Source organism: Heterocephalus glaber, unplaced genomic scaffold (assembly GCF_053883595.1).
Source record: "Heterocephalus glaber isolate CG9 unplaced genomic scaffold, H.glaber_assembly_v1.0 deba00001442, whole genome shotgun sequence".
Classification (NCBI taxonomy): domain Eukaryota; kingdom Metazoa; phylum Chordata; class Mammalia; order Rodentia; family Bathyergidae; genus Heterocephalus; species Heterocephalus glaber.
Window position 1 is genome coordinate 47,932,212 of NW_028258296.1, and position 27,162 is coordinate 47,959,373.

The following is a 27,162-nucleotide window of genomic DNA, read 5'->3' on the forward strand; positions in this document are numbered from 1 at the left end:
CCTTAACTCCAAATAAATAACAGGAAAATTTAACTCTTTATATTTCTGAGTCTGTAAAAGAATATCTCTAGTATATGTTAATAAAGTGAAGTACCTGTGAGTATAGTCTACCCTTTCTTAGGTGTTTGGATGTGTCACAATTCAAATTATAGTCCTCAAACTGGCCGTGGTGGCACACTTCTGTAATCCCAGCACTCAGGAGGCTGAGGCAGGAGGATTGCTGTGAGTTTGAGGCCAGCCTGGGCTACATAGTAAGCTTAGGGCCAGCCTGAACTACAAAGGGAGACCCTGTCTCAAAAAACAACAAAACAAAACAAAAAATTATAGTCCTCAAAATGTAGTCCATGCTGCCCTGATCAAGTTGGGATGAGTGAACTGGTGGGGTGACTTGTTCCTCAGAACCACTGGGATGCTACCACTTGTTACTATTATTTGTTTGGAATTCAGGGTTTTTTTTTTTTCAGTATTATGGAATGGGACAGAATTGGAAAGAAATTTTGTTTCAAATTTGTTAATAGGATCTATGTAGTGGCCTTTTTATTGCTTTGGGTATGCAGTATGAATAGTAACTAGTCTACTTAGCCTCTTTGCTACTGTTAGTTTGTTCTTTGTTTGCAAAAAAAATTTAAACATGTAACTATTTTTCTTGCTTCAGAAAAGTTTGTGAGAGGCTACATTGTATATTATTGTTCTGTTTGGTAATTACATATGACTATGAAAAACAGGATTTTACTATCCATGACATTTAACAAAAATAGTTTTGTGAAATGAAAATGCAGTACCCTACAAGGGAGTAAAAGAGAGCTTTTTAGTAAATGCTTTATTTTCTGAAGTTAAGCAGAAATAAGTTAAATTGGGTTTGTTTTTTTCTTCCAATCAACTTTTAGAAATCTATTTTAATGGAGTAATCTTGGAGAGAGACTACTTTTTAGATATAGTTCCCTACTTTGCAACAGGTATCTTGTGATATACAGCTTAGATCTCAGCAGGAAAGTTGAAAAATCCTAATTCACATTCCACTTGTGAGAATTCTGTGGCCAGACAGACTTTACTGAGGTTAATTTAGGCCAAGAGGAAATTTATTGATTTACATCCATGAAAATCCGGGCATAGAGCAGTAACAGCTAAGTTCCTGTTCTCAGATGATAGTCATTAGGACTATTGCAGTACGCTCTCTCTCGTCTTCCAAGTTGGCTTCTTTTTCAACTATACTCTCTTAGTGTCGGAGGAAAGATAGGTCTGAACTCTCAAGTCATAAGGGACCCTTAAAGTGTCTCATCTTGTTTCTGGTGTCCAATAAGAGATCTCACAGGGCCAATTGTGTGGAGAGTGTGCGGTGTGGTACAGTACCATGATTGGTCAGGCCTGGGTGACATGTCCATTCTTGCAGCTAGGTAGATAAAACACAATGTTATTAATAACTATAGCAGCACCCCGGGAGATAAAGAAGGGATAGTTCCACAAAGGAAGGAATTCTGAGAAGGCAGCACTACAGAGAATAACCTCTTTTGAAACATTCAATCTCTCCTACTTTGAAGTTAACGGCAATATGTAGTTATCATAAAACTATCCTTTTTGTGTGTGTCTGCGATTGAACTCAGGACCTCGTGCTTGCCGGGCAGGCATGGTGCCACTGAGCTACATCCCTGACCCAAAACTATCATTTTTAAGACAGAAAGATACAGGCTGTCAAACAAAACTGAGCACTAGTTTTATAAAATGTTTTGCTCAAATCTTATCATATTTGATATTGTTATCTAGAAACTGCTTTTTTTTTTGGACCGAGGATCAAACTCGGGTCCTTGTGCTTGCACAGCAGGCAGCGAAACCACTGAGCTAAATCCGCGGCTCCTAGAAACTGCTTTTTAAGTAAAATTAGATGTTAAAAATTTGAGATGTTGATACCTTGATGGGCACAGCTTAGAAGTACTGCTTATAATTTTTCTTCACTTTTTTTTCTTTTTTTTTTAAGCATTAAATGAGAATCTAAATCAGTGTTGCCTGTTTTTAGATAAATGGGATACTTTGGAGGACCATTTAATTAACATGGCATTGAGTAAATGATTATTAGTCCAGATAAACAATGAAGTTTTTAAAACTTATCTACCATTTTGAAAATGAAATTCTAAGCTAATTGCTTCCTAGGGTGTTTTGTTTTTAAAACATAAACTGATACAGCTTCATTATTGTATTATTTCTAAGGGTTCCCCAATAATACCTTTTAACTATGATCTCATAGAAGTTATGCATAAAGGAAGTGCCTCTCTGACTCCTGACTTTGACGCACGGCTTAAGGGTGGTGGAATGTACCTGTTTAATCATCAAAAAAGCTGTTTGGTAAACAATGCAGTATAAAATCTGACCCCATTTGTTAAGTTTTTTCCTGCTTCCTCTGTGGAAACAGAAGTAATCTGAATAGGGGTGGAGAGTTAAAGAGCAAAGTGTGTGCTCTGAGTATTATTTGACACTTTAAAAATTCTGATTACTGTATTAATATGTATAGCTTTGATACCATAAAATAATAATTTTAATATCAACTTTCAGTTTATGTATAAAATGCACTTGTAGCAATTTTGTCATTATCATCTGATAGTTGGATCTTTAGTGAATATTAAATTTTGGGAGGTTATTGGTAAATATATGTATAGAATTATTATACGTAAAAATGGCCATCCATGGTACTAGGTGTGATTTTCCAGTAATAGTCATAGTAGGGATTTTGTATTTTTAGATCATCTAGACATATTTGGAAAATTATTACCTTCACTACAAAAGCCGGCAATGACTAGAATTCTCTAATATTCTATGTATTGATTAATTAAGCCATGAAATCTGTTAATACAGTCTTTACCTCTGCTCACAGAACTGTATCTGTCTGAGTAGCTTTTGGCAGAACACTTTGTCAAAATATTATTAATTTTAGCTAAGGATTCTATTCACTAATTTCAGTATTTAATTTAGGATGGAGTATATATGCTAATAAAAATTTTAATTTTCTTTGAATGGAGTTAGATTTGCTAAGTAGACCTGTCTTACAATGTAATGCTGAAATGACAAGTTACACTCCCTTTGCTTACAACCACAAGTTCAGACTACCTTGATCTAAGTCTAATGGAATATTCTGACTTGAGAACTTGTTGCAATATGCTAGCTGTCTATTATTGAATGATTACCATATTACCAAGGCATTTTGCCCCCATCTCATTTTGTTTATAAGGATGTGTATGTTGGCGTTCTGTAAAGAAATTGGTCAGGTATCATCATCTCCCTTTACATATGAGGAAACTGAGGTTCAGAGAAGTTAATGTGTCAGAGTTCACACAGGGAGAACTATGAATGAAAGGAGCATTGAACCTTTTTTGCTTTCTGGATAGACTATTAATTCATTATGTTTGAAAAATCTCTTTTTCTCTAGTAAAAAGAAAAACCTTACAATTCTGAATTGTTTGAGTGGGTGTTAAGTGCAGTAAAATATTGGGCAAGTGTTTCAAAACTTCATTGCTTGGTTTTGTTTCTAAACAAAGTTTGTGGTGGTATAGTTTATCTGTACAGCAACTTCATGATAAAGTAGTTATTCACAGGAATTATTAATCAAATGGAAAGTTACTCTTAATTCTTGCTACATTTGTAGGAAAATAGTTTCAGTAGTTAATAAAAGCCTAGGTATTTTAAAGATAAATATAATTGGGAAAATTGTATATTTGATACTGGAAATAGTACCTTGTTCTCATGTTTCCTACCTTCTTGTTGTATAATTCACTTGCTAGGTAGGTGTTTGTTAGCACACTTAAGACAGGTGGCCTAGAAAATGTTCTAGTAAATGTAGGAATGAATAAAATTTGAAATTAGCGACTTTTTATAAGTATGCAGATTCTTTTCAAAGTTTATAATGCTTAAATAAAAATTGACCACGCTAGATAAAAGAATGACTCATTATATCATTGTATTCAAGCAGATCTCTCTTCTTTCTTTTTGGTACCAGAGATCGAACTTGGGTTCTTGCCCTTGCAAAGCAGGTGGCGGAACAACTGAGCTAAATCCCCGGCCCTAGACCTCTCTTCTTGCAGGCGTCAAGTACTATACTCTAAGATGGATCCTTTGAAGAGGCAGCTAAAGTAGGTTGTAGAGTGTTGCTGCCTCTTATTCTTAAAGTGTTTGTGCTGTTTCCTGTTTGACCTTACAGTCAGCCACTCAACTAGAAGGAACCATAGCAATTCAATTAATACACTTACCCTATAAAGAAACTGAGGCTTAGCAATGGCAGGAATCATAGCATGAACTGGCAGAGCATGCACTAGAACCCAGGTTATATGGTTCCTTTCATTGTTTTGGTTTCTTGCATGAGGATTTATGTAGAAAGTTGGTGAAACAAACTCTTAAACATACTTTGTCTCTTTATGAAAACTGCATTCTTTTGGAGTTAAGTGTAGCTTGCTAGACTTAGTTTGTTAGGGCATCAGTATGTGTGGTTGTGGTTAGAGGCAGTGGCAACCCAGAAGTTGAAACACAAGAAAGAATTTTAATCATTATATGCCATAAATTTTCAGAGCATTTTTAGCCTTACATATTGGTGTAGTTTATGGTTAAGATTTAAACAGTGATAAAAACCATTAGCTGGTGTAACAGCTGAATATTTAAGTATTTGTTCATTTGTTTTAACTTTGAGAAAATATTTTTCCTATTAAAGAAATTCTTCACAATGCTTTGAGTAAAAGCCTTCTGAATAGTCATTGCTATGTAGTAGACCTCTAATGTCATCTCTTGCCTCCCTGTGGGGGTGAATAAGAGTCAACCGTACTTCTATTTTCTCCTTCTGACTAAGGGATGAAATGGGGCAAGATAAGTTTCAGGTCCCAGGGACTCAGGGATGTGGTAAATACACTTTGGGCTCAGGGTCTGCAAGCTCTCTTGGCCATAAGAAGGGCTGACATCACTGAAAGGAGGTGGCCTGCTGATGCCTCAGCCATGTGGAGCCAGTCACTGGAGAGGACAGAGCACTCACCAGTATGAGGCAAGGCTGAAGATACATACGGGACCAAGACAGCACTTCTCTTCTCTGGATACTATTCATCAGATAAGATAGCAGGAGACGGTGGAGGCTTACTTATGCTCTGTGTGTGTGAAAGAACACCGTGAATTGTAGACATGAAAAAAATCTTACACTCATTCTGTCATATATTCCTTTGCAGTATTGGTCAAGGTTTGTACGGGAAACAGAAAGGGATATGGTGGGAATTAGTTGGGTCAGTAATCTTTGAAAGGGCTAGAGGACCAAGAATGATTTCGAGGATACTTTGGAACAACCCACGGGGTGCTGCTGTCTCCGCCACAGACAGGAAAGGGGCGATTGGGAGGTTACCTGTGAAATGGTGGCAAGAAAACATCACTGTAGGGGCTCAAGGGACTCACAACCGCACTGCTGTTGCTGGATGCTTGAAGTGGAATGAGGCATCTGGCCCCTGCTGACAACTTCTGATGCTTGTGAACTAGTGACCAGCTGCTGGGATGCTGAATGGCTAATGCTGCCTCTGCCACTGCCAGAAAAAGAATTGGAAAATGATTAATTTTGAGTATTTATGATTTGTAAAAATATACTTTAATTATAATTTTATGCAACTTAATAATGGTTGTGTTTGACAGCTGACTTGCAGAAACATTTGATAACTGTTCCTGCAGGAGTGTAGGTAACTCTGGTGCATCACTGCAAGACCTCTCAGCTGGACCTCCTACCCCAGTTGAAAATTCTGGATGCTGACTTATCTGTGACCTTGTTTATAACTGAAAGTGGTTGAAAGCCTAGGCCAGTGGACTTAGCTTCGTTTCTGCATTTTGTAGGTTGTGTCCAGAATTTTATAGTAGAATCAAAATTACACCAGAGTACTAGCTACAAAGGGGTCTGGAAAAGAGCTTTTAGTTTCCCAGCTTCTACATTTCAAGAAGGCATAGCATAAGGAGGTGGACGCTGAGTGTCAGCTGATCCTTCCTCACACTTATCTTTGTAAGCAAATATAATTACAGCTTACCCTGTTCTTGGTAACTCATTGTCATTTCTAGGACCTTTTCTTTTTGAAATGGCTTCTAGTTGGAATGATCATTGAACTAGTGGATTTTTAACATCTGCAGAGACCTTTGTACTAGGTTTGTTTGTATTGGAACTTCCTGTCATATCTGCTGCTGAGCCATCTATGTTTTATGTCACTGGATCTCAACCTCCCCTGCAAGCTGCAGGCACCCAGGGCAAGCAGAGGACCTCAACCAAAGCAACCAGTTGATTGGCTAGTCAGCAACTTGTGATTTCTGTGGCTTAGCTTAGATAAGTGGGTATGAATATAAATCTTTTCTGGGGATTTGAACTAAGACAAAAAGGAAAGAGTTTCTAATTAAGGGTAGAAGCTTCAGCTGAGAGGTTTTGCAGTGAAGCATGAGAGTTGCCTATACTCTTTCACAAGACCATTTTTCAGTGCTCAAGAATTGATCAAAGAGTACAAAATTTCAGATGGACAAGGGAATAGATTTTGAGATATGTTGCACAGCAGGGTGACTATAGTCAATAATAATGTGTTGCATATTTCAAAAGCACAGTAAATTTTAAATGTTTCATCATAAACAGTGATAGGGAAGCAGGGTGATGGGTGTGTTAATGAACTTGATTTAATCATTCCACACTGTTTACATATATAAAAAAATCACATCATACCCTAAGCATGTACATTGTAGCTTGTCAATCAATAATAATGTAAATATTTAAAAAAATCCAAATATAGCACATAGCTATTCTGAGAAAAATTGAACAAAGTAAGTGGTTTTCCAGTGCTCACTATTGAACCCAGGCCCTTGTGCTTGCTAAGTATGCACTCTTCCACTGAGCTTATCCCCAGCCCAGGTTTTTGTTTTTTTAATTTTAACTTTAAGTTTTAAAAATAATTTTTCTTGTTTGTAGTACTGGGGATTGACCCAGAGCCTTACCCATGCTAGGCAAGCACGCTACCACTGAGCCACATCTCTAGCCAGGTTTCTCTTTTTTACAAAAGAAAAAAAAAAAAGGCATTTTGCAAATTAGTTGTCAGGCATAGCCATTATTAAGAATTAAGCTGCATAAAATTGTAATTAAATAAAGCCAAATGTAAGAAATACTGGAAATTGTTTCATAGTTTACTATTATCTCTGCTTTTGAGTTTCTTTGTACCTATTATATCTGTATGATAGAATTCCTGTGTAATGATTTGCTGATGCGTTTATCTTCCCAGCTCTGTTGACACAATTGGCTATGGGAGTCCTTAGCATTTACAGAACCCAACACTGATTGTGCGGGTGGGGAGAGAGAGTCGAGGTTGAAAAGACCATGATAGATTGTGTGCAAACTGGAATTGTGGGAAAGGAAACTGTGTAAGCAGAAAGAGCTGATGCAGGTGTAGAGTGGTGTTACTAGTAGAGAGCTGGAGGGGCACAGACTCCTTGTCCCAAGGTTCAAAATCCTTATAAAAACATCCTGCAGCTCTAGTCTTGAAGATATTCAGCCCTATTTTATTTTTTGTTCTTGGAATTGCATGAAATTGTGAATTTATAGGTTACCAACTTTAATTTTTTAATTTTTTGTTCTGCTGAGGATCGAACCTAGGGCCTTCACACATGCTAGGCAAGAACTCTTACTACTGAGCGCCATGCTCAGCAAGGATTACCAACTTAAATTGAACACTTGGAATTTTATTTTGTTTTAATTATTTATGCTTGTGCACCTTCCTCTTATGAAGAGGAGGAAGTATGCTATACATTTGGGTATAGAGATACAGATTAAGAAGCTAAAATTGAAAAAGAATAAGCTAAAGATTAAAGAAGAATGGTTGAAATTTCTTTTTAGGATTGAAATTTCTATTGAAGGATACCTCTTAAAAATAATATTTTATTCTGTGATTTTTTCATCAATAAACAATGTAAAACTACTGTAGAGCTGCTTGTACATAGAGTAGCTTTTTATTGTACAAGTGCCCTAAACCTCAGAGGCTAGTTGGGCATGGGTAGTATGTCTCTCTACTATTGTAGCACCTGCCTGTACTTTTTTAGGAACGCCTCAGGTGCAGACTGCAGATCTGGCTGTAGGTCACGGCCTCAACTCTCCTGCCTTTGATCAGCTGCTGGCTCACTCGCTGTCTCTGCTCATCTTCCAGTTTTGTTTTCTCTTTATTCTCATTGCTTCTCCCACGCCTCTCTGATTTCCACACTAAAAACTGACTTTTTATAGATCTTGCCAGCCAATTCCAATGCTCCTTAACTTCTCCTTTGGGGATTGTCCAGTTTCTGGGGTTAGGTACGAAGCTATGGTGGTATTCTCTTTGCTGTTAGGTTTTGTCCTGGCTTAGATATTCAGGAGCTGCTTTTACCCGAGAACATGAATGTATTTGTTTTTTCTGTTTCTGGATGTAGAGATATTCTAGAAACCTGGTCTCAAATAGAGGATTTGTTACTTTTTACTTGGTATCCTTGCTTAAAATGTTCAAATTAGACCATATTTAGCAAATCAAATCTATTTTAAAAAGTCATTTTTAAAAAGCACATTATTGGTAGTGGATCTTTGAAAAGCCGATAGGTAACAGGATAATTTCTTACTAAATGAAAGAGGGAAAATTGATTGTGGTGGTTTGATTGCTCAGATGTTACAATGTAGATGAGAATTTCATCAACACATTTCATGTAGAGTTGTTTAGATGGGTGGTCACCGCAGGTCTTCCAGAGAAGAGGACGTGTAAACTGAATTGAATGACTAGAAAGAAGAAAGAATTCATGTGACATTCTCTAGGCAAGGGACTTGTAAAATACAGTCCTCAGTGTACGAATCTACTGTGTTAAAGGAACAGAAAGGCCAGTGTGGCTGACACCTAGTGAACAAGGACATGAAAGCTCAGATGGCCAGTAGGGATCTGTAAGCTACAATAAAGGGTTTAGATCTTATTTATTCTTAATGCCACCAAAAGTATGAAGTTGGCGAATGATCATCAGGTACACATTTCGAAAAGTCTTTGATTGGAAGTGACTCAAGAGTGGAAGACGGGAGACTTTTTATAAGGCGAAAATGAATGATGGCTTGGACTACTACTGTTAAGAGGAGTGGCAGTGAAGTGAAGTGGATAGATTTAAAATGTGTTTTGAAAGAGGAACAGGTCTCCCTGATTGTTTGCAGGTAAGGAAAGGACTTCAGAATAACATCTAGATTTTTACCTTGAGCCACTAGTTGGGTAGCATCATTTCTAGGAAGAGGAAAGACTGAAAGTTGGATGGAGTGACCAGTTTTTTTTTTTCACCTTTATAATTTTCTTTTAATTTTACTTGTTTATTATATAACTTTTCATCCCTCTTCCTTTATTCATCCATTAAACTATCTTATTATGCATTTCAAGGTTAATTCTTATCATTAATGCATTTTCTCAAGGAAGGTTTAGATACCTGTTTCTTTTTAAATTCTCATTTTACAGACGAGAAAACTAAGGCTTGGAGATAATTGTGCTTATGATCATATACCTCGTAGTTATTGTTTGATCTGGAATCAGCATGCAGTTTATCATTAGCCTAGGATTCTAATTTGTTTATATTTTTAACTTATAATTAAGAATAGAGGTCAAATTTTGGAAACTTGAGAAGTTTAGCTGTCAACTGATTTATGGCTGAAGTTCTCGGATCCACATTTTAAAGCCAAATACACAAAGAATGTAGTACTCCTGCTGCATTTGATTAGATGACAGAATGAGTATGGCATTTAGGACTTGTTGGAAAATACTCTATAATGTAGAATTGAGAACATTTTCAGTTATTTGGTCCAGGAAAATAGTTTGAGATTCTTTCAAGCATTAATTCTCTTTCACAAAGCCTTTGCAGTTCAGTGGTAAATATTCTCATGTACCTACTATGCCTCATGCAAGGTTCAGAGATACAAAAGAGAATGATTTTCATACTTTCAAGGAATTTAGCCTTTGGCTTCTGTTTCGATTTTCTAAAATTTATCTTCATTTTTTGCTATATGTTTGTTTAAAAACATAATAAAGCGAGAGTTCAGAAAGGCAGAGAAGGTTATTTAATCTAGGCAAAATTTCCACGGTGGTGGTAAAATTATTTGCATACATCATAGGCTGCAGTATTGAATCAAGCTCCAGTGGTGTGAAGGTCAAACAGATTTTTCTTTCATTTTGTGTGAGCACCTTATTTTCTAAGGAATGACAACACGAAGTTTTTGTTTGGTGTATTTAACTGGCTAGGTTTTCAGTATCAAACCTTAACATTGATTTAAGTTGGTGCAAAAATGTAAGTCTTTTAAGTCAAAATAATTGTTCTCTGTTGATACTATGTTTTCTTATAAAATAAACATTTATACTGGCTTCTGTGAGTTTGGATTTTTAAGGAAATTAATCCAATAGAGCATTGTGTTCTTTGCTTGCTGTAGTTATTCTCTGTTCCAGCGTTTAATATCTTCTAACAACTCTTTGGACTCATCTTCCTAGCTCATTTCTCATTAGTACCCAATATGGATTCTTCATTGCAGTCCAAGTATTTGTTATACTATTTTCAAAATCCAGTCTTAAATTTACTTCCTTCAGAGATTTTTTTTGTAGGATTAACCTATTAAAATTTTATTTCTATAGTTTGCAACCCCAAGATACGTAAATAGTTCTGTACTGCAATTGTTTAGCCCAGTCATTAAAAATTTCAGCAGGCAAAATATCATAATCAAATTTTCATTAATCAATACTTTATAGGCCAGAAGGCAGTTCTGTGACTTTGAAGAACAGCTTCACATTGGTGGAAAGGCTCAAGAAGAATACATATGAACGACCCCCCCAAAAAAAATAACAAAAAAAGATTTTTTTAATCTTAAGTTTACTCTCTAAAATTTGATAAGGAAAAGAGCAATGATTGAAATTTCCTTATTAGCTAAGTATTAGAAGAGTATAAAAGGGGGGAGACCAAAATGGATGTTCATTTGAACTTACTTGGGATATCATTTTCAAGTAGGAGTTGATTTCTTGAAACCCGTTTTAAAATCTTAACACAAATACAGGATGGCTTTACTCAAGTGATTAAAACCAACTAACTTTCTCTTTTCTTTCTTTCTTTCTTTCTTTCTTTCTTTCTTTCTTTCTTTCTTTCTTTCTTTCAAAGTCCAGAAAGGGGGAGACATATGGCATTGTTATCTATAAATGGAATGTGTGTAGAGATTTATAAAGTATAAAATTATCATATGTGAGGGTTTTTAAAATTATTCCTTGATTTATCTCTGTGAAATATTCTGGAAATTTTTGCACTTATGTTTGAGAGGCTGGCTAATTTGGTTAGAATTAGTACCAGTTTAGTCAGAATCAAGTAGGATGTCTGGGATAAAACTTAAATGACTGCATCATTGACACATAAGGCGAGGTAGCACTTTGGGTTCAACATATATAAGATTGTAATATGAAATTAGTATTTGGTTCTTTCCATTTTTTTCTCTCTTCTGTCTCTTCTGTATTTTTACTTCTTGGTATTGTTTTTCTCCATCTGCATATTGTCTGCTGTCTGGTTTCAGCACCCTCTCCCTTATTGGCAGCCCTTACCACTTGGCATTTTCCCAGTAGTACAATACATGGTAGGTAGGCGGGAGGAAAGTCATCTGATTAACTGTTCTGTACCAAAGTGAGGAATTATCACTGTTGACCTGCTTGGGGATATTTCCCTCTTAACCTCCTAGGTGACTTAACGGTTTCAAGTGATGTTCCAGGAACTTCACATCACACTATTATATTTTGCCTAGTATAACACACTCTGGAAAGTACAGAAAGCTCCACAGTCCCCAGCCTTCTCTTTTATCACCACATTTCTTCAGACATCTCCACTTTCTTGCCTGGGGGTTACCTTTCTCCATCTGTGTAACTTTTCTGTCTTCTTACTGAATCCTTTCAGTGGCGGTACTGTATTTTGTTCTTCCAAATAAATTAATTGAAGAATGCCCTGTATTTTGAGATTCTTTTTTTTTTTTGTTGGTACCGGTGATCGAACTGGGGACATTGTGTTTGCAAGGCAGGCGGCAGCACCACTGAGCTAAATCCCCAGCCCTGAGATTCTTTATAAGGACTGAAATCTCAGCTTCATCTTTTTTGAGTTATAATTCTTTTTGGGGGTTGGAAAGGTTCTCATATTACAAGGAGATCTAGCATCTAGATTCTGTTTGTTGGTCCTGATGTTGAATTCCAGTCCTGCAAAAATTCTGTTTCCCATTGTCCCATAAACTATAAAGAATCAGAACAAAAATTACTATTAATCGTTTACCATCAAGAAGCAATCATATTAATTTCTTTTTTCTTTTACTATTTTATATTACTTTGGCTGTGAAATTCCTAGACCTCTGATTACGTGGTCAAAAATATGTATTTGGGGGAAATTCTGATAACTGTTATATTGTGTCTTTTTCTGGCTTTGTTGCTTTATACCACCATATAATACTGCCTCAATATTTTGGGGGCTTTATTTTCTTTTATAGATAATAATCAGATCTTTTAGCCAAAAGAAGATTCTTTCCTCTTTTGGTTCCAAAAGCCATTTGTTATTTTGGATGATTTGCTAAATTGTTAACTAAATAGGAAATCTTCCATCTTCACCTCATAGCAAGAATTGTCATGTTGATGAATGAGCATGATATTCCAGGTTTTAACCTTGCCCGAGCAGTTAAATGGCCCAGTGAGTATGCCTGGTACCCATTGGTGATTGGATGTGCTTTGTCTTCTACAACTAAAATATTTTGCTGTAAGTAACTGCTTTGATCGATACAGGATATGGTCTTTTTATTTTAAGTGTAAAAATCTTCACCGCTTGGCTCTCTGGAACTTAACTCCTCACCTCTCAGCAGAAGCAATCTTGACTTTACGACTGAAACTGTTGATATTTCCATTTTTTGAGTTTGAGTAAGTAAATTAAAAACCCAAACCAGTACCAAACATGGTGTCAGACACCAATAAATTAAAATTGCATTTAAAAACATGAACTTGCTTAATGTAAAACACCAATGTATAATTTATTCGTAGCAACTCACTCTGCTTGTTGAATGGCAGTATTTCAACATTAAAGCTGAGCTGTTTAGACACATGAACTTTAACTTATTGGAAAGTAGTAGGTTTTTAAATTGGCACATACACAGTCCTCCATCTTAGTATACAAAATATGCCTTATTTTAAAATCACCGTTCTTAAGCTTAATGTTTTTCTACATCTGATGGTATAATTACACATCACTTTGTGTCTTTTGTCAGAAGGGTAATTAGTAAATATAGACAAGATTTTTAAAATTAATTTTATTGGTACATTTTAGGTGTACAATATAATGACATTCATCATTGGAAATTTGCACCTTTACATAATCTCTCTTGGTTCTTATTTTTTCCCCATTCCCCTGCCCTCCCTTCAACCCCTCCATCCCTCCCTATTTACAAAGACTTTGTTTCCATTTTTCCATTTTCTCATATTAATTCCATTCCCTTCTTTGCTTTCCCCTACCCCTCGCACTTCCCCTTCCCCTTTGCCCCTTTTCTTCCTATTTCACATTATCTATTATACGTTTTAGTCCTATTTACACTTTCAGTTTCTCACACTAGAGAAACTATTTGGTATTTACACATGTGTGTCCTATTTATTTCACTTAAGAGTATCTCCTCAATGTGCATCCTATAAATGTATCTAACTTCTCATTTTTTATAGTTGAGTAGTACTCCATTTTCTAAAAACACATTTTCTTTATCCAGTCTCCAGTTGGTGGGCAATTGGGCTGTTTCCAAGTTTTAGCTATTACAAACTATGCTGCTATGAACATCAGTGCTCATATATCACTGTGGTATGATTCTTTTAATTCTTTGGGGAAGATACCCAGCAGGGGAGTAGCTGGGTCAAATGGGACTTCCAGTCCTAGTTCTTTGAGGAATCTCCATACTGATTTCCACAGTGGTTGCACCAGTCTATACTCCCACCAGCAGTGGAGCAGTGTTCCTCTTTCCCCACAGCCCTGCCAGCATTTGTTATTGGTTGATTACATGATAGCAGCCTTTCTTTCTGGGGTGAGGTGGAATCTCAGTGTTCTTTTCATTTGCACCTCTTGAATGACCAGTGATGTTGAACATTTTTTCATAGGTTTATTTGCTATTTCTACTTCTTTGTCTGAGAAATGTCTGTTCATTTCAGCTACCTCTTTTTGGATTGGGTCTTTAAATTTGGGAGGTCTGATTTTTTTAAGTTCTTTATAGATTGTACATAGTAGACCTTTGAGGAACACTAGGTGAAAATTTTTTCCCACATTGTGGGTTGTCTCTTCACTCTGTTGGTGGTTTCTCCTCCTGTGCAGAAGCTTTTTAATAAGAAGAGATTCCACTTGTTGATTGTTTGTGCTAGTTCATGGGCAATTGAGGTTTTCTTCACAAAATCTTTTCCTACACCAATGTCTTCAAGAGTTCTGCCTAACCTCTGTTCCAGCCGGTTCAGTGTTTCAGTTTTAATATTTAGATCTTTAATCCATTTTGATTTTGGTTTAGTGTATGATGAAAGACCTATGTCTAGTTTTAATCTTTGGCAAGTTGAAACCCAATTTTTCCAGCACCATTTACTAAAGAGGCTGTCTTTCCTCCAGTGAGGGTGTTTGGCTCCTTTGTCAAAGATGAGGTGGCTGAGTGTGTCTGGAGTTGTTTCTGCATCTTCTAACCTGTTCCACTGGTCCTCAGGTCTGTTTCTTTGCCAGTACCATGCTGTTTTTATCACAGTAGCTTTGTAGTATAGTTTTGAGTTGAGGGTTGTGATACCCCCTGCCTTGTCTCTGTTGACTAGAATTGCTTTTGCTATTCTAGGTCTCTTGTTGTTCCAAATGAATTTTTGGATTGTTTTCTCAAGGTCTATGAAGTATGCTGCTGGGATTGCAAATGGGTTTGCATTGACTCTACATAGCAGTTTTGGAAGTATGGCCATTTTCACTTATGTTGATTCTTCCTACCCAGGAGCAGCAGATTTCTCTCCATTATATTGTCTTCAATCTCTCTTTTCAGAGTGCCATAGTTTTCAGAGAAGAGGTCTTTGGTTTCTTTTGTTAGGTTGATTCCTAGGTATTTCAGTTTTTTGGATGCTATTGTGAAAGGAATTATTTGCCCTATTTCTGTCTCAGTGAGTCTGTTGTTCATGTAGAGGAAAGTATTGATTTTTGTGTGTTGACCTTGTATCCAGCTACTTGACTGAATTTGGTTATTAAGTCTAGAAGACTTTTGATGGAGTTCTTGAGGTCTTCTATATAGAGGATCATGTCATCTGCAAATAATGACAATTTGACTTCTTCATTTCCTATCTTTATTCCTTTTTTTTCTCTTGCCTAATTACTGTGGCTAATGTTTCCAAAACTATACTGAACAGGAGTGGTGATAGTGGACATCCTTGTCTTGTTCCTGATTTTAGTGTGAAGGATTTCAGTTTTTGACCATTTAGCATGATATTGGCTGTTGGTTTTTCATAAATGGCTTTTATCAGATTGAGGTAGAGACTGTCTATTCCAATTTTTTGTAGGGTTTTTATCATAAATGCGTGTTGGATTTTGTGAAATGCTTTTTCTGCATCTATGGAGATAATCATATGGTTTTTGTCCTTGGCTCTATTGATATAGTGTATTACATTGATTGATGTGCGTATGTTGAACCATCCCTGTATCCCTGGGATGAATCCCACTTGGTCAGGGTGTATGATCTTCTTGACGATCTTCTGCATTCTATTTGCCAGTATCTTACTAAGGATTTTTGCTTTTATGTTCATTAGTGAGATTGGCCTATAGTTCTTTTTTTCAGTTGGGTCCTTCTCTGCTTTGGGGATCAAGGTGATGCTTGCTTCTAGGAGTGAATTTGGGAGTATTGCTTCCCTTTCAATTTCATTGAAGAGTTTAAACAGTAGTGGTAGTAGTTCCTCTCTAAAAGTCTTGTAGAATTCAGCAGTGAAGCCATCAGGACCTGGCCTTTTCTTAGCTGATAAGTTTTTAATTAGGTTTTCAATTTCATTGATTGACATTGGGTTGTTTAGAATTTTTAAGTCTTCTTCATTCAGCATTGTTAATTTGTATGTATCTAGGAATCTGTCCATTTCTTCTGTGTTTTCCATCTTATTGGACTGTAGGTTCTGGAAGTAGGTATTGATGATTCTCTGGATTTCTGCTGGGTCCATTGTAATTTCATTCTTTTCATTCTTAATTGCATGGATTTAGGCCTGTTGTTTCCTTTTTCTTTTTTTTTTTTTTTTTTGGTACAAGGGATTGAACTTGGGTCTTTGCCCTTGTGGTGCAGGCGGTGGAACCACTGAGCTAAATCCCTGGCACCTTCTATCCTTTTTCTGATAAAGTTGGCTAAGGATGTGTCAATTTTGTTTATTCTTTCAAAGAACCAACTCTTGGCTTCATTAATTTTTTGTATTGTTCTCTTAGTCTCCATTGCATTGATTTCTGCTCTGATCTTTATAATTTCCTTCCTTGTATGAGCTTTGGGTTTGTCCTGCTCTTCTTTTTCTAGAAGCTTGAGGTCTAGCATCAGGTTGTTTAATTGGGCTCGCTCTGTTTTCCTAATATGAGTATTTACTGCTATGAATTTCCCTTGTAAGACTGCTTTCATTGTCCCATAGATTCTGATACGTTTTATTGGCATTGTCATTTAATTGTAGGAATTGTCTGATTTCTTCTTTAATTTCCTCTGTCACCCAATGGTTGTTCAGAAATTTGTTGTTCAATTTTTATGGAATTCTTGTGGTTTCTTTTGCTGTTGATCTCCAATTTCATTGCACTATGGTCTGATAATATACAGTGGATAACTTCAGTTCCTTTGCACTTACCTAAACATGTTCTATGAGCGAATATGTGGTCTATTTTGGAGAATGACCCATGTGCAGCTGAAAAGAATGTGTATTCTGATTTTGTGGGGTGGAACACTCTGTAAACACCTGTTCATTTGTTCAAGAGTATGACTGAGTTCTAGTATTTCATTGCTTGTTTTTTGTCTAGTTGATCTATCTATTTGTGACAGTGGGGTATTGAGGTCCCCCACTACTATTGTATTAGTGCTCATTTGATTTTTCATGTCCATTAGTATTTGTTTTATATAGTTGAGTGCACTAGTGTTTGGTGCATTATATGTTTATACTTGTCATCTCTTCCTCTTGGATTGTTCCCTTTACGAGGATGTAGTGTCCTTCTTTGTCTCTCTTAATCAGTGTTGGTTTGAAATCCACTTGATCTGCAATGAGGATAGCTACTTCTGCTTTTTTTCGGGTTCCTGTCACATCGAGTATTGTTTTCCACTGTTTAACTTTCAGTCTCTGAGTTGTTTTTTTTTAATTAAGTATGTTTCTTGTATGCAGCATATTGTTGGATTTTCTTCTTGACCCATTCTGCCAGTCTATTTCTTTTGATTGGTGAATTGAGTGAGACCATTAACATTGACGGTTATAACTGATACCTATTGACTTATCATTGTCATGCCTTTTTCTTTTTGTTGGATTCTCCCCCTTGATGTTTAATTTCTTATCATGTGTGATAGATTCATTCTGCTGTGCTTCCTGGGGTTGTGATCCTCGTTGTCTTTTCCTAGGATGGTGTGTAAAGATTTTGGAGTGCTGGTTTGGTATTCATGAAGTTCCCAAGGTGCTCTTTGTTGTGAAAGTATCTTATTTCTGCATCAATTTTGAAAGATAGTTTTGCAGGGTATATCAGTCTGTTTTGGAGGCTGTTTTCTTTCAGGGCTTGAAATAAGTCACTCCAAGCTCTCCTTGCCTTGAGGGTTTGCATTGAGAAGTCTGCTGTGATTGTGATGGGCTTTCCTTTGTATGTGATTCATTTCTGTTCTCTAACTGCTTTTAGAAATTTGTTCTTCTGTTGGGTTTCTGGAATCTTAACTATTATATGCCTATGTGTAGATTTTTTTGATTAAGGCTAGCTGGAGTCCTGTATGCCTCCCTTATCTGTATGTCAAGTTCTTTTCCCCTCCTTGGGAAGTTTTTTGACATCAATTCTGTGAACAGGTTTGTTTTTTTTTATGTCATCTGCACTCTCTCCTGTTTCTTTATTGACTCCGATCAGTCTTGTTATTCTTCTTTGCAACATCTAGCCACTGCTGGATTGATTTCTCATGGTCCCTTACTATTTTAAAGCAGTTTTTCTTTTCCTGGTCACTAATTGCAATCTTATCTTCTATATCTGAAATTCTGTTCTCACATTGGCTCATTCTGCTGTGTAAACTTTCAATGGAGTTTTTAATCTCCTGGAAATCTGTTTGTATCTGTTTTATGGATTCTATTTGTTTCCTATGTTGGGATTCCATTGTGTTCCTCAGCTCCTCTATTTTTTTTATCTGTGTCTTCTCTAGATTAATCAAGTCTTGCACTATGAGCACAATCTCTGCTGTTATCTGAGAAATTATTTCCGATTTCCTTTTTTTCCAGATCCTCTTTTGTTGCCAGTTCAGGGAGTCCAGATGGTTGAGTATCAGATTGTTCCATTTTATTTCCCTTTGGGGTTGCTTTTGGTGATCTGGGAGTCTGGTTTTGAGACTTGTTTATGTGTCTCCTCATTTCAGTGGGGTTGGTTGTGGGAGTGTTGTGTGCTGCTCAGGCCTGCGCTGCTCACCTCCACATCATTAGGGGTGGTGGTACAGTAGCCTGGAATGTTCACCTCCTCTGTGTTGAGGGCACCTCTATTCCTTAGAGCTGGGAGCAGTGGTACAGTGGCCCAGAAGGTTCACCTCCTAGGTGCTGGGGCAATGGGCGGGGGGGCGTGTCTCTGCTCCTTGGCCATTTTGTAGAGGTTTCAGTCCATAATCAGCTGACTCCAAGGCAGAGTAGCACATGGCAGAGTAGCATTGCAGAAGAGAAACAGTTCATGGCACCCACATGGTAGCCAAAGCAACAAGGGAGAACTCTAGAGAAGTTTTGATGTGGGTTCTGGTATATTTTACTGCCACTGAATATATCCTAGATAATTCATTTCATCTCTCAAGTCTCTGGAATGATACATCTTAAGTCATCTTGATTCTTTAAAAACTGCTAAAATAGGCCGGGGATTTAGCTCAGAGGTTCTGTCACCTGCCTCTCAAGTGCAAGGTCCCGAGTTCAATCCCCAGTATCAACAAAACAAAATAAGACAAAAGAAAAAAACTGCTGAAATAAATGATGAATATTTAAGAAATTAACAGTTGATTTTAAATTTCAGTATTCAATTCTTCATTTATAGCAAGTATACATAGACCTGAATTTATATATATACCTTGTGTTTTCTAATCCTCCTAAATTCAAATACAAGTTTTAGGGGCTCCTAGAGATTTGTTAGTATCTTCTCTGTAGATGATCATTTTATCTACATATATATGGATTTTACTTTAAGCTTGCCAATCCTATGCTATTTGTTTCTTTTTATTGCCAGGCTATTTTGGTTTGGGCCTATATTTCAAAGTTTAACGGACAGATGAAGAGTAGGCATATCTGCCCTTGTTCCCCACCTTAGGGAGAAAGCATTGTATCTTTTCCATTAATATAAGGCATTTTTACTGAAAGTATGCAGTACATGGCTTGTCCGTTGAGAAGTTTCTATTCTACTTCTAGTCTCCAGATAGCTTTTACCATAAACAGCTGTAGAATTTAGTCCAGTACTTTTTCTGCAACTACTGATAGGATCATATGGCTTTTTCCTTTCCTTTGTTAAAATGATGACTTTTGGGGGTGGGTCTTCCAATGCTGAACCAACACTGCCCTCCCTATAATAAAACCACTTACTCCGTACTGCCAGATCTGACTTCTAATAGTTTGTTTTGTTAAACAAATTTTTATTTATGTTCATACTTTTCTTTTCTCTTATCTTTATCCAGTTTTAGTATGAGCACAATGTTGATTTTCCTAAAATGAGGGGAGAAGTGTTCCTTCTTTTTTCTGCCTTAAATGTTTGATATAATTCATCAGTTAAAATGTATATGAGCCTGTTGTTGCCACATAGGTAGGTTTTCAAGCTAGGAATATACTTTAATAGGTGCTATTCAAATTTTATATTTCTTCCAGAGTCAGTTTCATTAGTTTGTCTTCCAAGGTACTTCATAGTTGTCAAATTTATTTCAGAAAAGATTTTTGTAATATGCTTCTGTATCCTTTTAAATTCTGCAAAATCTGTCATAATGTCCTCTAAATCTTGATATTGTAATTTAAAAAAAAAATGTATAATTGATATTGTGTAATAGGAAGAAAAGGTCTGAAAGAGTAGGGGAAGTGGGAGGAGTAGAGGAAAGGAAAGAAGGGAAAAGAAAAAATATGAGAAAAGGAAAAAAATGGAAACAAATTCTTTGCAAATAGGAAAGGGTGGAGGGGGTGAAGGGAGGGCAGGGAAATAGGAAAAAAAAAACAAACCACGATGTGTCATGTAAAGGTACACGATCCCAATGATGAATATAACTGTATTTTATACCTAAAATGTACCAATAAACTTAATGGAAAAAAAAGTTGATTCTGTTTTGTTTTGTTTTGTTTGGTACGGGGGATTGAACTCGGGTCCTTGAGCTTGCGCAGCAGGCAGCGAAACCACTAAAAAGTTTATTCTTTGAAGGGAATTGATTCTGTCTTTGAATTGGGCCAACATGTTTAAAGAATTTTGAAATTATTATTGTTCAAAAATGAAAACAACCATATTTTCCATTTAGTAATAGTAAGAAAGTTATATGAAATAATTTACTTCAATCCAAATTAACATCTTACTAAAGCAAATTTAAAAATGATACATGTAAGACACCACTAGATGGTATAGTTAAGAATTTAGAGTTTTATACTTCTAACGCCAATTCCAGTTGTTACATGAAATTTGTCATGATTTTCTTTTTATTTTTGTTATGATTTTCTTAATAAGATGACGTTATTATAAATTTCACAATATTTGTAAATGTGTCACTAGACTAGTGAAAGTTTAAGGCAAATGTTGCCTTTTCAGAAACTAGAGCAGTTTATAATTCCAGATCCTCTTCCTCAAATATTTTGGTAGATTTCTTCCAAATGCTTAACCAGTAGTCTTTCTAATAACATAAATTATGCTGATAATGAAGTAAGCAATTATAATTCAAGCAGTCTTTCTAACAAATGTTTGTTAAAATTCAAAGGAATTTAAGCATTTAAAAATTACCTATGCCACTGGGGATTTAGCTCAGTGGTTCCGCCGCCTGCTCTGAGAACGCAAGGACCCAAGTTCGATCCTTGGTACCAAAAAAAAAATGAAAAAGCTAAAAAAAATTACCTATGCCATTGTTTTTCATATTGTAAAATTAATAAAAATTTGTGGGTGAATATTTTAACTATCCCCTGTCCTCCTCCTTCCCAGCCACTTCTACCTGATGGGACACCTAAAACTGTCAGACTGGTTTTATTGGGAGGATTGCATATACCAGCAATACCTGAGGATGAATACTTTTTTTTTGTTTCCTATCACTTTGTACCTGTATTATTTGCAATGGCTATAATCTTCCTTTGTTTTTATTTTCTATTTCATTCCTCCATGACATCCCTGTGAAGGCTCTGGATTCAGCCCCCAGTACTGCTAGAAAAACAAAAAAATCTTCACAATGTCTAATTTGGTTGCCTACCTTCCTCTGTACATGTCTTTCGGCTTTATGCTATTTCACTAGTCTGGTGTGCTTTTCTTTTCCATATTTGTCTGCTTTATCTAAGTGAAATCTCACCTTCAGCCTCTCTGACCATTCCATTTCATAGAGCACTGTCTCTTCACCTCATTTGAACTTATTTATGATGTGCATTTGTTATATTGCTTTGTATTATTCCTCTTTTTATTTATACATATCACATCTCTTGTGCAAGTTAAGTTTGGGATTATGTACTACAGACCCTTGAATTTCCCATTAGTGTTTGTGCTCGGTGATCCCCAGTAGCTATATATTTAATTAGAATATTTAGAGGCATGCTTGCACTTATGCAGAGAAACTTAATGAGAGTATTATAGCAAATCATTTTATATCTAATGAAATTCTGAAGTATACTGATCACTGCACTGAAGCTGAAAATCTAGGAAGAGAAAATTTTTTAAGGTTTAAAGTGAATTGCATTTGTCAAACTTTTTTTGCTGTATCATTGTCTTGGGGGGAGAATTTAATGTTGGCAGATAAAGCTATTATATAACCATTGAAATATTTTGTGACAACATTTGGCTTAACTAATGTCATACTTTGTTTAATTGATTTTTGTATAAATTCTCTAAGTCACTTGATAATTAAAAATAAATGTAGGGCTTAAGCCTGTTTTTAGGAAACTTAAACCATATACATAACATAGATAACTTTTCAGTTACCTGGTGGTCTTATTAAAAAACAGTCACGATTGCCTTTGAGAAGTCATCTTATCAGCAGTTTCTCTGAGAATGTGCTTAGTAAGGGTGAATGGAACAAATGCATAGGGTTTTAGATGTTATTACTGGGGAGTCTAAGACTTTGGACTTGGGGATAAGATGCAGGCCTAGAAGGAGGGGGAAAGCATGAAGTTGTAGGCAAAAGAGACATTGTAAATATCCTAAAAGTAAGACTTGAAACTGTCTTTGAAGAGTGGTTGAAGAGAGAGAATGATTGTATTAGTTTCCTGTTGCTGCTGTAACAAGTTGCCACAAATTTAGTGGTGTAAAAGATTAATTATCTTCCAGTTTTCGAGGTAAGAAGTGTAAGTGGGTCTCCAGGGTGGCGCTCATTTTGGAGGCTCAAGGCAAGAACCCATTTTCTTGCTTTGTAAAAGCTTCTAGGGCTGCCTGTATTCCTCAGCTCATGGTTCTCTATCAAATCCTCTCACTCTAGCCTCTGCATCTATTGTACAGCTTTCTCTCGCTCTCCTTCTTCCCTATTATGTGATTATATGGCCTCTAAGGGTAATTCCCCACCTCAAGATCCTTAATTTGATCTGCAGAGTCCCTTTTGCTTGTAAGATAATATGCTCACAGGTTCTGGGGGTTAGGGCATGAACATCTGCAGAGGGCTTTTTTTCAGCCTACCATACGATCATGAGAGACGTGATAACTATCTTCAAATATTTGAAGGAAGGGCTGACATATGGAAGATGGAAGAAAGATTAGATTTTTTCTGTGTGGTCCCAAGGGATAGAATTAGAACCAGTGGGTGGAAATTACAGAGACAGATTTGTACTCTTAAAGAGAGAACTTTCTATCAGTCAGAACTGTGAGGATGGAGTGGGCAGTCTGAGAAAGCAGCAACATGTCCCAGACACTGGCAGTGTTGAACAGAGGATCAAAGATCTTTTATTGGTATTCTTGTAGATGACATCTAAGCATTGGTGGGTCTAGATGAGATCTAGGGAATCTTTATGCACAGCCCAGTACTATTAGCAGTTGGGTATGAAACATAATTTCTGTCTTAAGGAATTCCATTTTGACTCTATTAGTTGCTTTATTGTCCCTTCTTCAGTACTCCGGAAAGATCCAGAAAGAGCTGTAGATTTAATAATTTACTGAAGACAATGACTCACTTCTGTTTGGTAAAGTTCTTGTGGGTTAAATGTATTTTCACTTTTTTTTTCTCGGTATCGGGGATTGAACTGAGGACCTTGTGCTTGCCAGGCAGGTGAGGTGCTTCTGAGCCACCTCCCCCAGCCCCCTTTTTTTGAGACAGGGTCTTGCTATGCAGTTTGGGCTGGCCTTGAACTCACTGTGTAGCCCAGAATGGTCTTGAACTCATAGCAATACGCCCTGCTTCAGGCTCCTGAGTGCTGGGATTACAGGCACATACTACCTTGTCTGGTGTTTTTCACATACAGTGGTTTGTGGTTTTTTTTGCTACCAGGGATCGAACTTGGGACCTTGTGCTTGCGAGGCAGGCGGCGGAAACAGTGAGCTAAATCCCAGGCCCCACATACAATATTCTTAATGACTCAAATTCTGTCATTCAGGTTAAAAGAAATCCAAACTTTAAAAAAAATAAGAATGGATGTCATTTCTAATTCTTAAGGTTATATGAAAAGTTTAAAAATTTAACCCTACTGTTTTCCAAGTAGGAGAAAAAAGTTTTGTAAAGTTGTAAAAAATAAGTGAAGAATGTTTATCTGTGTTGAATATTTTATGATTTTGTTCATACCCAGTCAGTCAATTTCAGCCGAATTCAGTGGTTTTGATGGGGGATATAGTCCTTAATAGTAGTTTACTTTTTTTTTTTTTTTTTTTTTTTAGTACTGGGGATTGAACTCTGGTCCTTGCGCTTGCGGACCAGCCGGCGAAACCACTGAGCTAAATCCCCGGCCCTAGTAGTTTACTTTTAAGTAATTCTCAAAAGCCAGTACGTACTGTGTCCCAGTGAACCAAGTCAAAGCTTGGTCCACTGGGAGATTGCATTGGAGGCCTGAAAAAGTTTTTGTAGTTTTAGTCATTTCATAATATATGATATAACAATTTTGTTTCTTCCATACATTTTTTAAGATTTTATAGATTAAAACGTTTTTTAAAGGGCTGTGTTTGCATTGAGAAATATTTTTTACTGAAAGAGAGCTAAATTGAGCATTCTTTCTGACCAGTCTCATAGAGCAACATTATAGCATTTACCTTTTTTTCCCCCTAAAGGCTACTATGCTTCCTGTTTTCTACTTATGTATGACTTTACTTAACAATGCACAGAAAGTCTCCATGGTTTCCTGGTTTCCTCCTTGTACATATTTCAAACCTGTCACAGATGGTATACATGCTTAAGGGTCCTGTTAGATAAACCAAATGTTTAGGTAAAAGTTCTGTGCCATTACATTCGTAGTGAAAGAGGTAGTACCACCCATCTGTTTGGCCAAATGGAAGTCATTAAATAATAGCATTAGAGAGGACTTTGAGAAGTTGTTTTTATCTAACCCCCTAAAGAGGCAAATGATCTTATTCACTAAAGTATGCTCCTCAAAATAGAGACTCTAAACTAAGATTTTATAGAATCTGGGCTTTAGGAGCTTCTGGAGCTCTGAGGCTGTGTGCAGAATTTTTGTGAATGTGCATTTCTATGAGATGAGGGTTTTCAAGTCGTATTATTTCATTCATTATTCTCTTCTTCCTTTCTGTTCTTTAATAAATATTATGTGTCAGGCTCCTGTCATGCGCTTGGACCTTACTGCTGTATTAATATGTCTTAATAAACTTGACTTTTCCTTTTATCTGCAGCCTTTAGTAAGTACAGTACCCAATCTTAAAATAAGGAACTATTTTCCTTCTAAAGAAGGATGCCAAGCTAGGCTCTGTGGTGCATACTCTAATCCCTAGCTTGGGTAACGTAAAGAACAACAACAAAAAAATGAAAAACACCTCAGTGCTCCCTGTGTTCAATCTCCAGTACTTGGGGGGGTTCCAGAGGGGGAGGTAGATACCACAAAGTATTCTTTTTATTTTAGGAAAGCTCTTAGAAATGGACAGTATTTGTATGTAAATTTAATAAACTGAGTATTAGGAACTATGCCTTTATAATTACTTGAGTATTTAATTTGAGATATATTTCTAGTCTACATTTGTCTTATTCTTTTTTTATAGTGTAATCTAATGTCTGTAAGTACTTTGACTTTTTAAAGAAAATCTGTTTGGATTTGACTTTCCTTAGTGATTGTCTGATGCATGATTCAGTAACCTCCATCCTGGACTGTTGGCTTAGAATTCATGTTTTTGGAATTTTCCCTCCCACCATTAATGTGAACTCTCTCTAAGGCAGAAGGTGAAATACACCCAAGCCTCTCTCCCCTCCCTGCCTTTTACCGTTTGTAAGGGAGTGAGCTTACTTAGCAGTTACTGGTTTTTGTTGAACAGAGATTTTTACACATCGTGTGTAGTTATAAGAAATAAGAGATCTTTTTATCTTTCCCCTATTTTCACAAATGGTAACATCTTGCAGAACTGTAGTATAATATCACAAGATATCAACCTTGATATAATCTGCCAGTCTTATCAAATTTTCTCAGATTTTCTTATACTTACTTGTGTGTGTACTTAGTTCTGTTTAATTTTGAAGTTTGCATAAGTTTGTGTATTTGCTACTGTAGATAGGATGCAGGACAGTTCTACCACCGAAAAAATTTCTCCTGTTACTCTTCCACACCCACTTCCTTCCCATCCTTTGTTCTCCCAGCACCAGCAACTGCTAATCTGTTTACCATTTCCATAATTTTGTCTTTTCAGTAATGTTATATAAATAGAATTATTCAATATACAATCTTTTGGGATTTACTTCTTTTATTCAGTGTAATTTTCTTAGGATTCCTTCAAGTTGCATATATCAATTGTTCGTTTCATTGCTGAGTAGTGTTTTTGCTTAACCATTCACCTGTTGAAAGTATGGTCTGATTCCAATTTTTGGCTATAATTAATAAAGCTGGTACGAACATTCATGTATAAGTTTTAATGTGAACATAAATGAAAAGATAATATTGGCCTCATAAAATGAGCTGAGAAGTAGTCCCTCTTCTATTTTCTGGGAGAGATTAGTGGATACATATAATTGGTGTTAATTTGTCTTTAAATGTATGATAAAATTCTCCAGTGAAGCCATTAGTCCTGGAGATTTCTTTTTTCATAGCTTTTATATTATAAATTCAATATCCTTAATGTTTATAGGACTATTCAGATAATGTCATTTTGGTTGAATAGTCTTTGAGGAACTATTTCTTCTAAATTGTTGAATTTTTTTTACTATAAAGGTGTTAATGTTTTTTATTATCCTTTTAATGACTACAGGGTCTGTAGTAGTAGTGATAAGCCCTATTTCATTCTTGATATTGGTGATTTGTATCTTTTTATATTTTTGTTAATCTTCTTAAATGGAGATTGATGACTTCATTTTTTTGGAAAAGCTTTTTATTGTTTTTTTCTCTGTTGGTTTTTAAATTTCCTATGTCATTAATTTTGCTCTTTATTTCTTTCCTTCTGTTTGTTTTGGATTTATTTTGTTCTTCTTTTTCTAGAGTCTTGAAGTAATAACAGATTATTGATTTGAGACACCTCTTATTTCTACTGTAAATATTTAGTGCTATAAATTTTCCTGTCAGCACTGCTTTAGCTGAATCTTACATATTTTGATATGTTGTATTTTCACTTCCATTCAGTTCTGTTTATTTTTTAAAGTTTCTTTGAAGAGGGGGGAGAGGAGAGGAGGGGAAGGGTATG

General features: G+C 36.2%; 1 protein-coding gene and 1 long non-coding RNA gene across 4 annotated transcripts in view; one reads left to right on the plus strand and one right to left on the minus strand.

Moving 5' to 3' along the window:
- Magi3 (membrane associated guanylate kinase, WW and PDZ domain containing 3) overlaps positions 1-27,162 on the plus strand; it is a 259,223-nt gene that overhangs the window by 6,865 nt on the left and 225,196 nt on the right. The gene's annotated exons all lie outside the window — the stretch shown is intronic.
- On the minus strand, positions 821-6,093 carry LOC147827735 (uncharacterized). Its single transcript, XR_015451838.1, has 3 exons — positions 6,024-6,093; positions 5,360-5,534; positions 821-1,390 (listed from the first exon to the last, which is right to left on the minus strand). It is a non-coding gene; the product is annotated as an uncharacterized LOC147827735 (long non-coding RNA).